This window comes from Tamandua tetradactyla, chromosome 10, assembly GCF_023851605.1.
Source record: "Tamandua tetradactyla isolate mTamTet1 chromosome 10, mTamTet1.pri, whole genome shotgun sequence".
Lineage (NCBI taxonomy): Eukaryota > Metazoa > Chordata > Mammalia > Pilosa > Myrmecophagidae > Tamandua > Tamandua tetradactyla.
Genome location: NC_135336.1, coordinates 92,301,690 through 92,313,401, shown reverse-complemented (window position 1 = coordinate 92,313,401; position 11,712 = coordinate 92,301,690).

Sequence of the window (11,712 nt, the reverse complement as noted above, 5' to 3'; positions counted from 1 at the left end):
AAACTCATGTGTAAAGTTTTTTTTGAGAAATAGTGGTCAGTTTAATAATTACTTGTCCGAACTAGTTGAAAAGAACAGAACAGCATGCATGTGTAGTAGGATTCACTTGATCCTGTTTATTTTTTTTTATTTAATGCTGTATGCTTAAAACATCTGGAGGAATATTTACTGGAGAGTAGTAGTCAGTTCTGAAGGTGGGATTCTGGAATAATTTTCAGGTCTCTATAATGTATGACTTTTTGCGTAACTGTGTGTTATTTTATAACCAGAAAGAGAATAAATTAAAACCAAGTGCTTTCGATTCCTGGTTCCTGCCCATGCAAAACACAAACAAAAAAAATGCTTTAAGGATTGATTTTCACAATAACAAATTGTGATGTTTTATTGAGATCAGAAATCCTGGTGCCCTGACATCTACATATTTACTGAGGATGGCCCTGTGGTAGGTCTGCTCAGGAAAATAAAGGTAAATCTCAAATTCCCCAGGTCCCTTTCAGTTGTGGGTAAAAACAAGGTCACATGACATTAGTATTAAGTTTGTATGAGTGACTCACTCAACCTCTGCTCAGAATTTCCCTAATAATTTCTAAGAATACTTAAAAGTTATCATAGCAAAAGGATCTTAGTTAAATTGACTTGATCAGTTGATGAACGTAACAAGGCACCCCAAGGGTGGACATGGAAACATGCCTCATACCCATTTATATTATATGGTCACTGCTGAAACATCTAAAAATAAATCCTAGGAAGCATAATTGTGTCTTATAGGAAGCAGTCCTCATCTTTGGCCACTGCCTGCGTTATCATGAAAGGAGTGCCCTTGCCCCATTTGGGAGAAAGCTGAGGTTCCCTAAGCTGCCCCACCCTGAAGAGCCCTGGTAGGACTATTCCTGGTCCTCACTCCACACCACCCTCTTTTGGGGCCCACTTGTTCTCCTAAAGCCAGGTGGCCTGGCTTTTCTGGCTTTTTGTGAAGGCCTAATCAGAATTCTGTCTTTTTTCTACTTACTAAAACCTACTGCTTGAATTAATAAGTTCTTATTTCTGTTTCTTATAATCAGAAAGCCCAATATGCTGTTGTGTCTTGTAAATAAGATAAATAAGGGTCCTGAAGCAAGAAATTGTACATTCCCACCCAAATCACATAGTACCAACAAAGGCTTCAGATAGCATCTGTCTAGAAACTTCCTTCACCCATCCCTGGTAAGATTCTTCCCAAGTTCTTTAGAGAGAAGCTATGGAAACTGGCACCAGAAGCTGTCATGTGACCTTCATATAGATTGTTGTAAATACATGTATGTAGAAGGTTTTCATCCCAGTGTGGGTTTGGTCATTCTCCTACAAATTCTGTCATAATCATAAATTTCCAAGCCAGCGAGCCCTCATGGCCATTGTCCTGTATAGCACTGATGGCTGGATGGATTGTCCTACTTGGATGAATCATGTCATGCTCCAGGCATTCAAGATGGGCAAAACAAGGAGAGTGCCTTCCTTGGAGAATTTGATCTAAGTCTTCAGTGGGAACTTCTTGAATGAAGGTGCCATGTCAGCTTGTTATTAAGTGAGGATCTCGGGTAGCAGACAAGAATCCTGGAAAGAAGCTCAGTTTAGGTTTTGTTAGTCATGTGGTCTTGGGCAAATAATTTAATCATTTTGAGCCTCAGTTTCCTTGTCTGGAAAGGGAGAGTGTAACCTGCCTTCCTTGCATCCAGATGCTCAAATGAAATTATTATGACAGTACTCTGAAAATAGCAAAGTGTCACATAAATAAATGACAAGGATTTAGCCTTGTTCACATGGTTGAACTGACTCAGTCTTCTAGCCAGTGTACCCCTAAGATTCTGTGGATGTAAAAGAAAAAAGAATCTGAAATACCATGTGTATTTTTCTTTTTACTTTTATAACAATGGACTTTTTTTTCCCAATTAACAAAGTAATATATGTACACTAGAGATAGTTTGATAGAAAAACAGCAGAGAAGAAAATAAAATTTAAAAAAATCCGGCTAAAATGTAATAACTGTTCACCTTTTGGAGTATATTCTTCTGGTTATTTTTATATGCTAAATTCAAATCATACCAGACATAATTGTTTTCACTCAAAATATTTCATAAATTTATTTCTACATCATTAAGTATTATTAATTACCTGATTTTTAATGATCACATTAAATGAAACAGCCTACTTTGAAACCTATTTAGATGTAATTACATGGTATAAAGTTTACACTTTTTAGTGTTTTATTTAACACTTTTAGTACTACCATGCCCTGTTGATTAAAATCAATGGCAAACTGCAACCACCAAAACTACCATCACTTGTATTAGGGTTCTCTAGAGAAACAGAATCAATATGAAATATATGTAAATATAAAATTTATTAAAGTGAAGGGATTTGTAGAGTCTGAAAGCTCACAGGTCCAAAATTATTGGACTATTACTTTGCTCCCCAAGCCCCACTGACTTTGAGACTGATTCTGACAATTTAGGAAGAGATCCAAGATGGCGTCTTAGTAAGGTACATGCGTCTTAGTTCCTCCGACTCCAAATCAACTAATAGGTGAACAGAAACAGTACAAAACAGCTCCCGGGGCTACAGCAGGGAATGGACACACAGCGTAACCAAGTCTGGGCTGGCTAGTCTGACTGCGAAACTCAGCTGCGGTGAGTGAGATCCCCAAGCGGCGGGCGATTTCCCGAGCGGCCGCAGCTGCGGCGGTCCGAGCTAATCCCTCCCTCCTTCCGGGCTGGCTGAGAGACTCGGAGAGACAAGCTTCCCAGCCAAGGCGGCCGGCGCCACACTTTTGCGGGCGGCTTCGAGTCCGCGACTACAAGTCTCGGATCAGAGGACTATCCAAAGTCTGGGCTGGCAAGTCTGATTCCGAGTCTTGGCTGCGGCGAGACCCCCGAGCGGCCGCAGCTGCTGCGGTCCGAGCTAATCCCTCCCTCCTTCCGGGGCTGGCTGAGAGACTCGGAGAGACAAGCTTCCCAGCCAAGGCGGCCGGCGCCTCACTTTTGCGGGCGGCTTCGAGTCCGCGACTACAAGTCTTGGATCAGAGGGCTATCCAAAGTCTGGGCTGGCAAGTCTGATTCCGAGTCTTGGCTGCGGCGAGACCCCCGAGCGGCCGCAGCTGCGGCGGTCCGAGCTAATCCCTCCCTCCTTCCGGGGCTGGCTGAGAGACTCGGAGAGACAAGCTTCCCAGCCAAGGCGGCCGGCGCCACACTTTTGCGGGCGGCTTCGAGTCCGCGACTACAAGTCTCGGATCAGAGGGCTATCCAAAGTCTGGGCTGGCAAGTCTGATTGCGAGACTTGGCTGCGGCGAGACCCCCGAGCGGCCGCAGCTGCGGCGGTCCGAGCTAATCCCTCCCTCCTTCCCGGGCCGGCTGAGAGTATCGGAGAAGTAAGTTCCCCAAGCCGAGGCAGGCGGCGCCCTTCTTTTGCGGGCGGCTTCGAGTCTCGGCTTTAAGTCCGCGGCTACGAGTCCCGGATCAGAGGGCTATCCAAAGTCTGGGCTGGCTAGACTGACTGCGAGACTCGACTGCAGTGAGACCCCCGAGTGGCGTGCGATCTCCCGATCAGCGGCAGCTGCGGTGGTCCGAGCTACTCCCTCCCCCCTTTCCGGGCCGGCTGAGAGTATTGGAGAAGCAAGTTTCCCAAGCCGAGGCAGGTGGCACCCCTCTTTTGCGGGCGGCTTCAAGTCTCTGCTTCGAGTCCGCGGATACGAGTCTCAGATAGGAGGGCTATCCAAGCCGCGGAAGCCCCCCCCCACGGGAAGCTTCCTGGTCCGGTGGGGAATCCCCCAGGCCCGCTGCAGCCCGCAACCAGCCACAGGGTCCCCTCAAGCTGCGGCAGCTGACGCCCCCACCACGCGCGGCCCCTGAACCAACGGAGAGATTTGGATCCGAAAGCCCCAGGCCACGGAGATCGGTGACTGGGGGAGACCCATTCCAAACACTTGAGACAAACGTGTGCCACGTGCGCCACGTACTGGGCAAGATAAGAAAAACAGATCCCAGAGATTTCACAGAAAAATCTTACAACCTTGCTGGGTCCAACACCCAGAGAAATCTGAATAAATGCCCAGACGCCAGCAGCAGAAGATAACTGTCCACGCTCAAAAGATTGAGAATATGGCCCAGTCAAAGGAACAAACCAATAGCTCAAATGAGACACAAGAGCTGAGACAACTAATCCTGAATATATGAACAGAAATGGAAAACCTCTTCAAAAATGAAATCGATAAATTGAGGGAGGACATGAAGAGGACATGGGCTGAACATAAAGAAGAAATAGAAAAACTGAAAAAACAAATCGCAGAACTTATGGAAGTGAAGGATAAAGTAGCAAACATAGAAAAAATAATGGATAGTTACAATGATAGATTTAAAGAGACAGAAGATAGAATTAGTGATTTGGAGGATGAAACATCTGAATTCCAAAAAGAAACAGAAACTATAGGGAAAAGAATGGAGAAATTTGAACAGGGTATCAGGGAACTCAAGGACAATATGAACCGCACAAATATACGTGTTGTGGGTGTCCCAGAAGGAGAAGAGAAGGGAAAAGGAGGAGAAAAACTAATGGAAGAAATTATCACTGAAAATTTCCCAACTCTTATGAAAGACCTAAAATTACAGATCCAAGAAGTGCAGCGCACCCCAAAGAGATTAGACCCAAATAGGCGTTCTCCAAGACACTTACTAGTTAGAATGTCAGAGGTCAATGAGAAAGAGAGGATCTTGAAAGCAGCAAGAGAAAAACAATCCATCACATACAAGGGAAACCCAATAAGACTATGTGTAGATTTCTCAGCAGAAACCATGGAAGCTAGAAGACAGTGGGATCATATATTTAAGTTACTAAAAGAGAAAAACTGCCAACCAAGAATCCTATATCCAGCAAAATTGTCCTTCAAAAATGAGGGAGAAATTAAAACATTCTCAGACAAAAAGTCACTGAGAGAATTTGTGACCAAGAGACCAGCTCTGCAAAAAATACTAAAGGGAGCACTAGAGTCAGATACAAAAAGACAGAAGAGAGAGACATGGAGAGGAGTCTAGAAAGAAGGAAAGTCAGATATGATATATAGAATACAAAAGGCAAAATGGTAGAGGAAAATAGTATCCAAACAGTAATAACACTAAATGTCAATGGACTGAATTCCCCAATCAAAAGAAATAGATTGGCAGAATGGATTAAAAAACAGGATCCTTCTATATGCTGTCTACAGGAAACACATCTTAGACCCAAAGATAAACATAGGTTGAAAGTGAAAGGTTGGGAAAAGATATTTCATGCAAATAACAACCAGAAAAGAGCAGGGGTGGCTATACTAATATCCAACAAATTAGACTTCAAATGTAAAGCAGTTAAAAGAGACAAAGAAGGACACTATATACTAATAAAAGGAACAATTAAACAAGAAGACATAACAATCATAAATATTTACGCACCGAACCAGAATGCCTCAAAATACGTGAGGAATACACTGCAAACACTGAAAAGGGAAATAGACTCATACACTATAATAGTTGGAGACTTCAACTCACCACTCTCATCAAGGGACAGAACATCTAGACAGAAGATCAACAAAGAAATAGAGAATCTGAATATTACTATAAATGAACCAGACTTAATAGACATTTATAGGACATTACACCCCACAACAGCAGGATACACCTTTTTCTCAAGTGCTCATGGATCATTCTCAAAAATAGACCATATTCTGGGTCACAAAGCAAGTCTTAACAAATTTAAAAAGATTGAAATCTTACACAACACTTTCTCGGACCATAAAGGAATGATGTTGGAAATCAATAATAGGCAGAGTGCCAGAAAATTCACAAATACGTGGAGGCTCAACAACACACTCCTAAACAACGAGTGGGTCAAAGAAGAAATTGCTAGAGAAATTAGCAAATACCTCGAGGCGAATGAAAATGAAAACACAACATATCAAAACTTATGGGACGCAGCAAAGGCAGTGCTAAGAGGGAAATTTATTGCTCTAAATGCCTATATCAGAGAGAAGAAAAGGCAAAAATTCAGGAATTAACTATCCATTTGGAAGAACTGGAGAAAGAACAGCAAGCTAACCCCAAAGCAAGCAAAAGGAAAGAAATAACAAAGATTAGAGCACAAATAAATGAAATTGAAAACATGAAAACAATAGAGAAAATCAATAAGGCCAGAAGTTGGTTCTATGAGAAAATCAATAAGATTGATGGGCCCTTATCAAGATTGACAAAAAGAAGAAGAGAGAGGATGCAAATAAATAAGATCAGAAATGGAAGAGGAGACATAACTACTGACCTCACAGAAATAAAGGAGGTAATAACAGGATACTACGAACAACTTTACGCTAATAAATACAACAATTTAGAGGAAATGGACGGGTTCCTGGAAAGACATGAACAACCAACTTTGACTCAAGAAGAGATAGATGATCTCAACAAACCAATCACAAGTAAAGAAATTGAATTAGTCATTCAAAAGCTTCCTAAAAAGAAAAGTCCAGGACCAGACGGCTTCACATGTGAATTCTATCAAACATTCCAGAAAGAATTAGTACCAACTCTCCTCAAACTCTTCAAAAAAATCGAAGTGGAGGGAAAACTACCTAACTCATTCTATGAAGCCAACATTACCCTCATACCAAAACCAGGCAAAGATATTACAAGAAAAGAAAACTACAGGCCGATCTCTCTAATGAATATTGATGCAAAAATCCTCAATAAAATTCTAGCAAATCGTATTCAACAACACATTAAAAGAATTATTCATCATGACCAAGTAGGATTCATCCCAGGTATGCAAGGATGGTTCAACATAAGAAAATCAATTAATGTAATACACCATATCAACAAATTAAAGCAGAAAAATCACATGATCATCTCAATTGATGCAGAGGAGGCATTTGACAAGATTCAACATCCTTTCATGTTGAAAACACTTCAAAGGATAGGAATACAAGGGAACTTCCTTAAAATGATAGAGGGAATATATGAAAAACCCACAGCTAATATCATCCTTAATGGGGAAAAATTGAAAACGTTCCCCCTAAGATCAGGAACAAGACAAGGATGTCCACTATCACCACTATTATTCAACATTGTGTTGGAGGTTCTAGCCAGAGCAATTAGACAAGAAAAAGAAATACAAGGCATCAAAATTGGAAAGGAAGAAGTAAAACTATCACTGTTTGCAGACGATATGATACTATACGTCGAAAACCCGGAAAAATCCACAACAAAACTACTAGAGCTAATAAATGAGTACAGCAAAGTAGCAGGTTACAAGATCAACATTCAAAAATCTGTAGCATTTCTATACACTAGCAATGAACAAGCAGAGGGGGAAATCAAGAAACGAATCCCATTTACAATTGCAACTAAAAGAATAAAATACCTAGGAATAAATTTAACTAAAGAGACAAAAGACCTATACAAAGAAAACTACAAAAAACTGCTAAAAGAAATCACAGAAGACCTAAATAGATGGAAGGGCATACCGTGTTCATGGATTGGAAGACTAAATATAGTTAAGATGTCAATCCTACCTAAATTGATTTACAGATTCAATGCAATACCAATCAAAATCCCAACAACTTATTTTTCAGAATTAGAAAAACCAATAAGCAAATTTATCTGGAAGGGCAGGGTGCCCCGAATTGCTAAAAACATCTTGAGGAAAAAAAACGAAGCTGGAGGTCTTGCGCTGCCAGACTTTAAGGCATATTATGAAGCCACAGTGGTCAAAACAGCATGGTATTGGCATAAAGATAGATATATCGACCAATGGAATCGAATAGAGTGCTCAGATATAGACCCTCTCATCTATGGTCATTTGATCTTTGATAAGGGAGTCAAGCCAACTCACCTGGGACAGAACAGTCTCTTCAATAAATGGTGCCTAGAGAACTGGATATCCATATGCAAAAGAATGAAAGAAGACCCATATCTCACACCCTATACAAAAGTTAACTCAAAATGGATCAAAGATCTAAACATTAGGTCTAAGACCATAGAACAGTTAGAGGAAAATGTAGGAGATATCTTATGAATCTTACAATTGGAGGCGATTTTATGGACCTTACACCTAAAGCAAGAGCACTGAAGAAGGAAATAAATAAATGGGAACTCCTCAAAATTAAACACTTTTGTGCATCAAAGAACTTCATCAAGAAAGTAGAAAGACAGCCTACACAATGGGAATCAATATTTGGAAACGACATATCAGATAAAGGTCTAGTATCCAGAATCTATAATGAGATTGTTCAACTCAACAACAAAAAGATAGCCAACCCAATTACAAAATGGGAAAAAGACTTGAATAGACACCTCTCAGAGGAGGAAATACAAATGGCCAAAAGACACATGAAGAGATGCTCAATGTCCCTGGCCATTAGAGAAATGCAAATCAAAACCACAATGAGATATCATCTCACACCCACCAGAATGGCCATTATCAACAAAACAGAAAATGACAAGTGCTGGAGAGGATGCGGAGAAAGAGGCACACTTATCCACTGTTGGTGGGAATGTCAAATGGTGCAACCACTGTGGAAAGCAGTTTGGCGGTTCCTCAAAAAGCTGAATATAGAATTGCCATACGATCCAGCAATACCATTGCTGGAAATCTACTCAAAGGAATTAAGGGCAAAAACTCAAACAGACATTTGCACACCAATGTTTATAGCAGCGTTATTTACAATTGCAAAGAGATGGAAACAGCCAAAATGTCCATCAACAGACGAGTGGCTAAACAAACTGTGGTATATACGTACGATGGAATATTATGCAGCGTTAAGACAGGATAAACTTATGAAGCATGTAATAACATGGATGGACCTAGAAAACATTATGCTGAGTGAGTCTAGCCAAAAGCTAAAAGACAAATACTGTATGGTCCCAATGATGTGAATCGACACTCGAGAATAAACTTGGAATATGTCATTGGTAACAGAGTTCAGCAGGAGTTAGAAACAGGGTAAGATAATGGGTAATCGGAGCTGATGGAATACAGACGGTGCAATAGGACTAGATACAAAAACTCAAAAATGGACAGTACAATAATACCTAATTGTAAAGTAATCATGTTAAAATACTGAACGAAGCTGCATCCGAGCTATAGGTTTTTGTTTTGTTTTGTTTTGTTTGTTTTGTTCTTATTATTATTACTTTTATTTTTTTTTCTCTATATTAACATTCTATATCTTTTTCTGTTATAATGCTAGTTCTTCTAAACCGATGCAAATGTACTAAGAAACGATGATCATGCATCTATGTGATGATGTTAAGAATTACTGATTGCATATGTAGAATGGTATGACGTCTAAAAAAAAAAAAAATGGTCAGCACAATACTGCCTAAATGTAATGTAATTATCTTGGAACGCTGAATGAAGCTGCATCTGATCTATAGTTTTTTTTTTGTTTTGTTTTGTTTTTTTTTTCTCTTATATATTTTTGTACTTTTTATTTTTATTTGTGTTTTCTCTCTGTGTTATCACTTTATTTCTTTTTCTGTTGTAGTGCTATTTCTTTCTCAAAATGGATGCATATGTACTGAGAAATGATGACCATACACCTATGTGATGATATTAAGAATTACTGATTGCATATGTAGAATGGATTGATTTCTATTGTTGTGTTAGTTAATTTTTTTAGTTAATAAAAAAAAAAAATTTATTAAAGTGTCTCACGTAACTGTGGGAACGTAGAGCCCAAAATCTGTAGGGCTGGCTCTGAAGCTGATGATTCCAGTGGAGGGTGTGGACAAGTTCCACAGGAAAGGCTCACCAGCCTAAGCAGCAAAAGAGCCTGTCTTTTCTGAATCCTCAAAAGGCTTCCGGGGATTAGATTAAGCATCGCTCATTAAAGAAGACACTCCCTTTGGCTGATTACAAATGAAATTAGCTGTGGATGTAACCAACGTGATCATCATTTAATTCTATGAAATGTCCTCATAGCAACAGACAGGCCAGCACTTGTCCCACCAGATAACCATGTACCACCACCTGGCCAAGTTGGCACATGAACCTGACCATGACAGTCCATCCCTTGACAATTTGGCAGCTATACTCATCACCTTAAGCAATACCTAATATCTAAATACAAAACAAAAATAGACTTTTCCTCACCTAACAATACTCAACTGTCCTGCATATAACCGGAGACACATTAAATCTCTTCAGAATATGGTACAAGTCCTTGGATAATGTTCATTCTTAAACTTGATATCTTACAACTTAAATAGTGTAGTATGAACAAAACAGCATTACAGCCCTCGTTTCTGTAACTGATCACATGGTTATAGTTCATATTTATCACTACCTTCCACTACCCATTCCATGTTCCCTTTACCCTCAGCAAGCACTTCAGCTGGCTGTGGTTCTTTGCCTGGTGGGGTGACCCAAACCTTCATTCCTGAAGTTTCAGAGCCATTTGTTAGCCCTGCATGGATCGGGTGGTTGCAGTTTTCCATTGATTTTAATCAACAGGGCATGATCGTACTAAAGACATCCTAGGTGATCTCCTATTTCCAGTAAAACTCTTTACCCCCATTGTGTAGTTGTAGTCCTATTTCCCCCTGATAGTTAGGGTCAATCACCCCAGCCAGTAAGATAATCCCCTTGGTTTATTGATCCAGGGGTGTAAGTAGCCCAAAGTGACCAGGTGGCAATCTTAGATTCCAGTTCAATGGAATCATTGTTTTTCCCGGTGGAAGCATTCCCTCTTTTGGAACTAAGATCTGTAGACCTGCCGAGCTCAAAGTCACAGGGACAGGAAGCAAAAATTTTCCTAGTGGATCACTAGGGGTAATAGTGAGTGATGCCACTCCCATTTCCACCCCTTGGTTCCTGGACCCATGGATCCTGGCTATGGGAGAAACAGCACCATACAGCGAATGCTGATTCAGAGCATACACAGCTTCCTGGAGAGTATTACCCCAGCCGTTCAAGGTATTGCCACCTAGTTAGCACTGTAATTGAGTTTTCAAAAGGCTATTCCACCGTTCTATCAATCCAGCTGTTTCTGGATGATGGGGAACATGGTAAGACCAGAGAATTCCATGAGCATGTGCCCATTCCTGCACTTCATTTGCTGTAAAGTGTGTTCCCTGATCAGAAGCAATGCAGTGTGGAATACTGTGATGATGGATAAGGCATTCCATAAGACCAAGGATGGTAGTTTTGGCAGAAGCATTGCGTGCAGGGAAAGCAAACCTATATCCAGAGTATATTGTCTATTCCAGTTAGAACAAATTGCTGCCCCTTCCATGAAGGGAGTGGTCCAGTGTAATCAACCTGCCACCATGTAACCGGGCTGGTCTACAGGTGAATGGTGCCATATCAGGGGTTGAGCGTGGGTCTTTGCTGCTGGCCGATTGGGCACTCAGCAGTGGCTGTAGCCAGGTCAGCCTTGGTGAGTGAAAGTCTGTATTGCTGAGCCCATGCATAACCTCCATCCTTACCACCATGACCACTTTGTTCAGGAGCCATTGGGCAATGACAGGAGTTGCTAGGGGAAGAGGCTGACAGGTATCCACAGAACAGATCATCTTATCCACTTGATTATTAAAACCTTTCTCTGCTGAAGTCACCCTTGGGTGCGCATTCACATGAGATGCAAATATCTTCATGTTTTTAGCCCACTCAGAAATGTCTATCCACATACCTCTTCCCCAGGCCTCTTTGTCACCAATTTTCCAA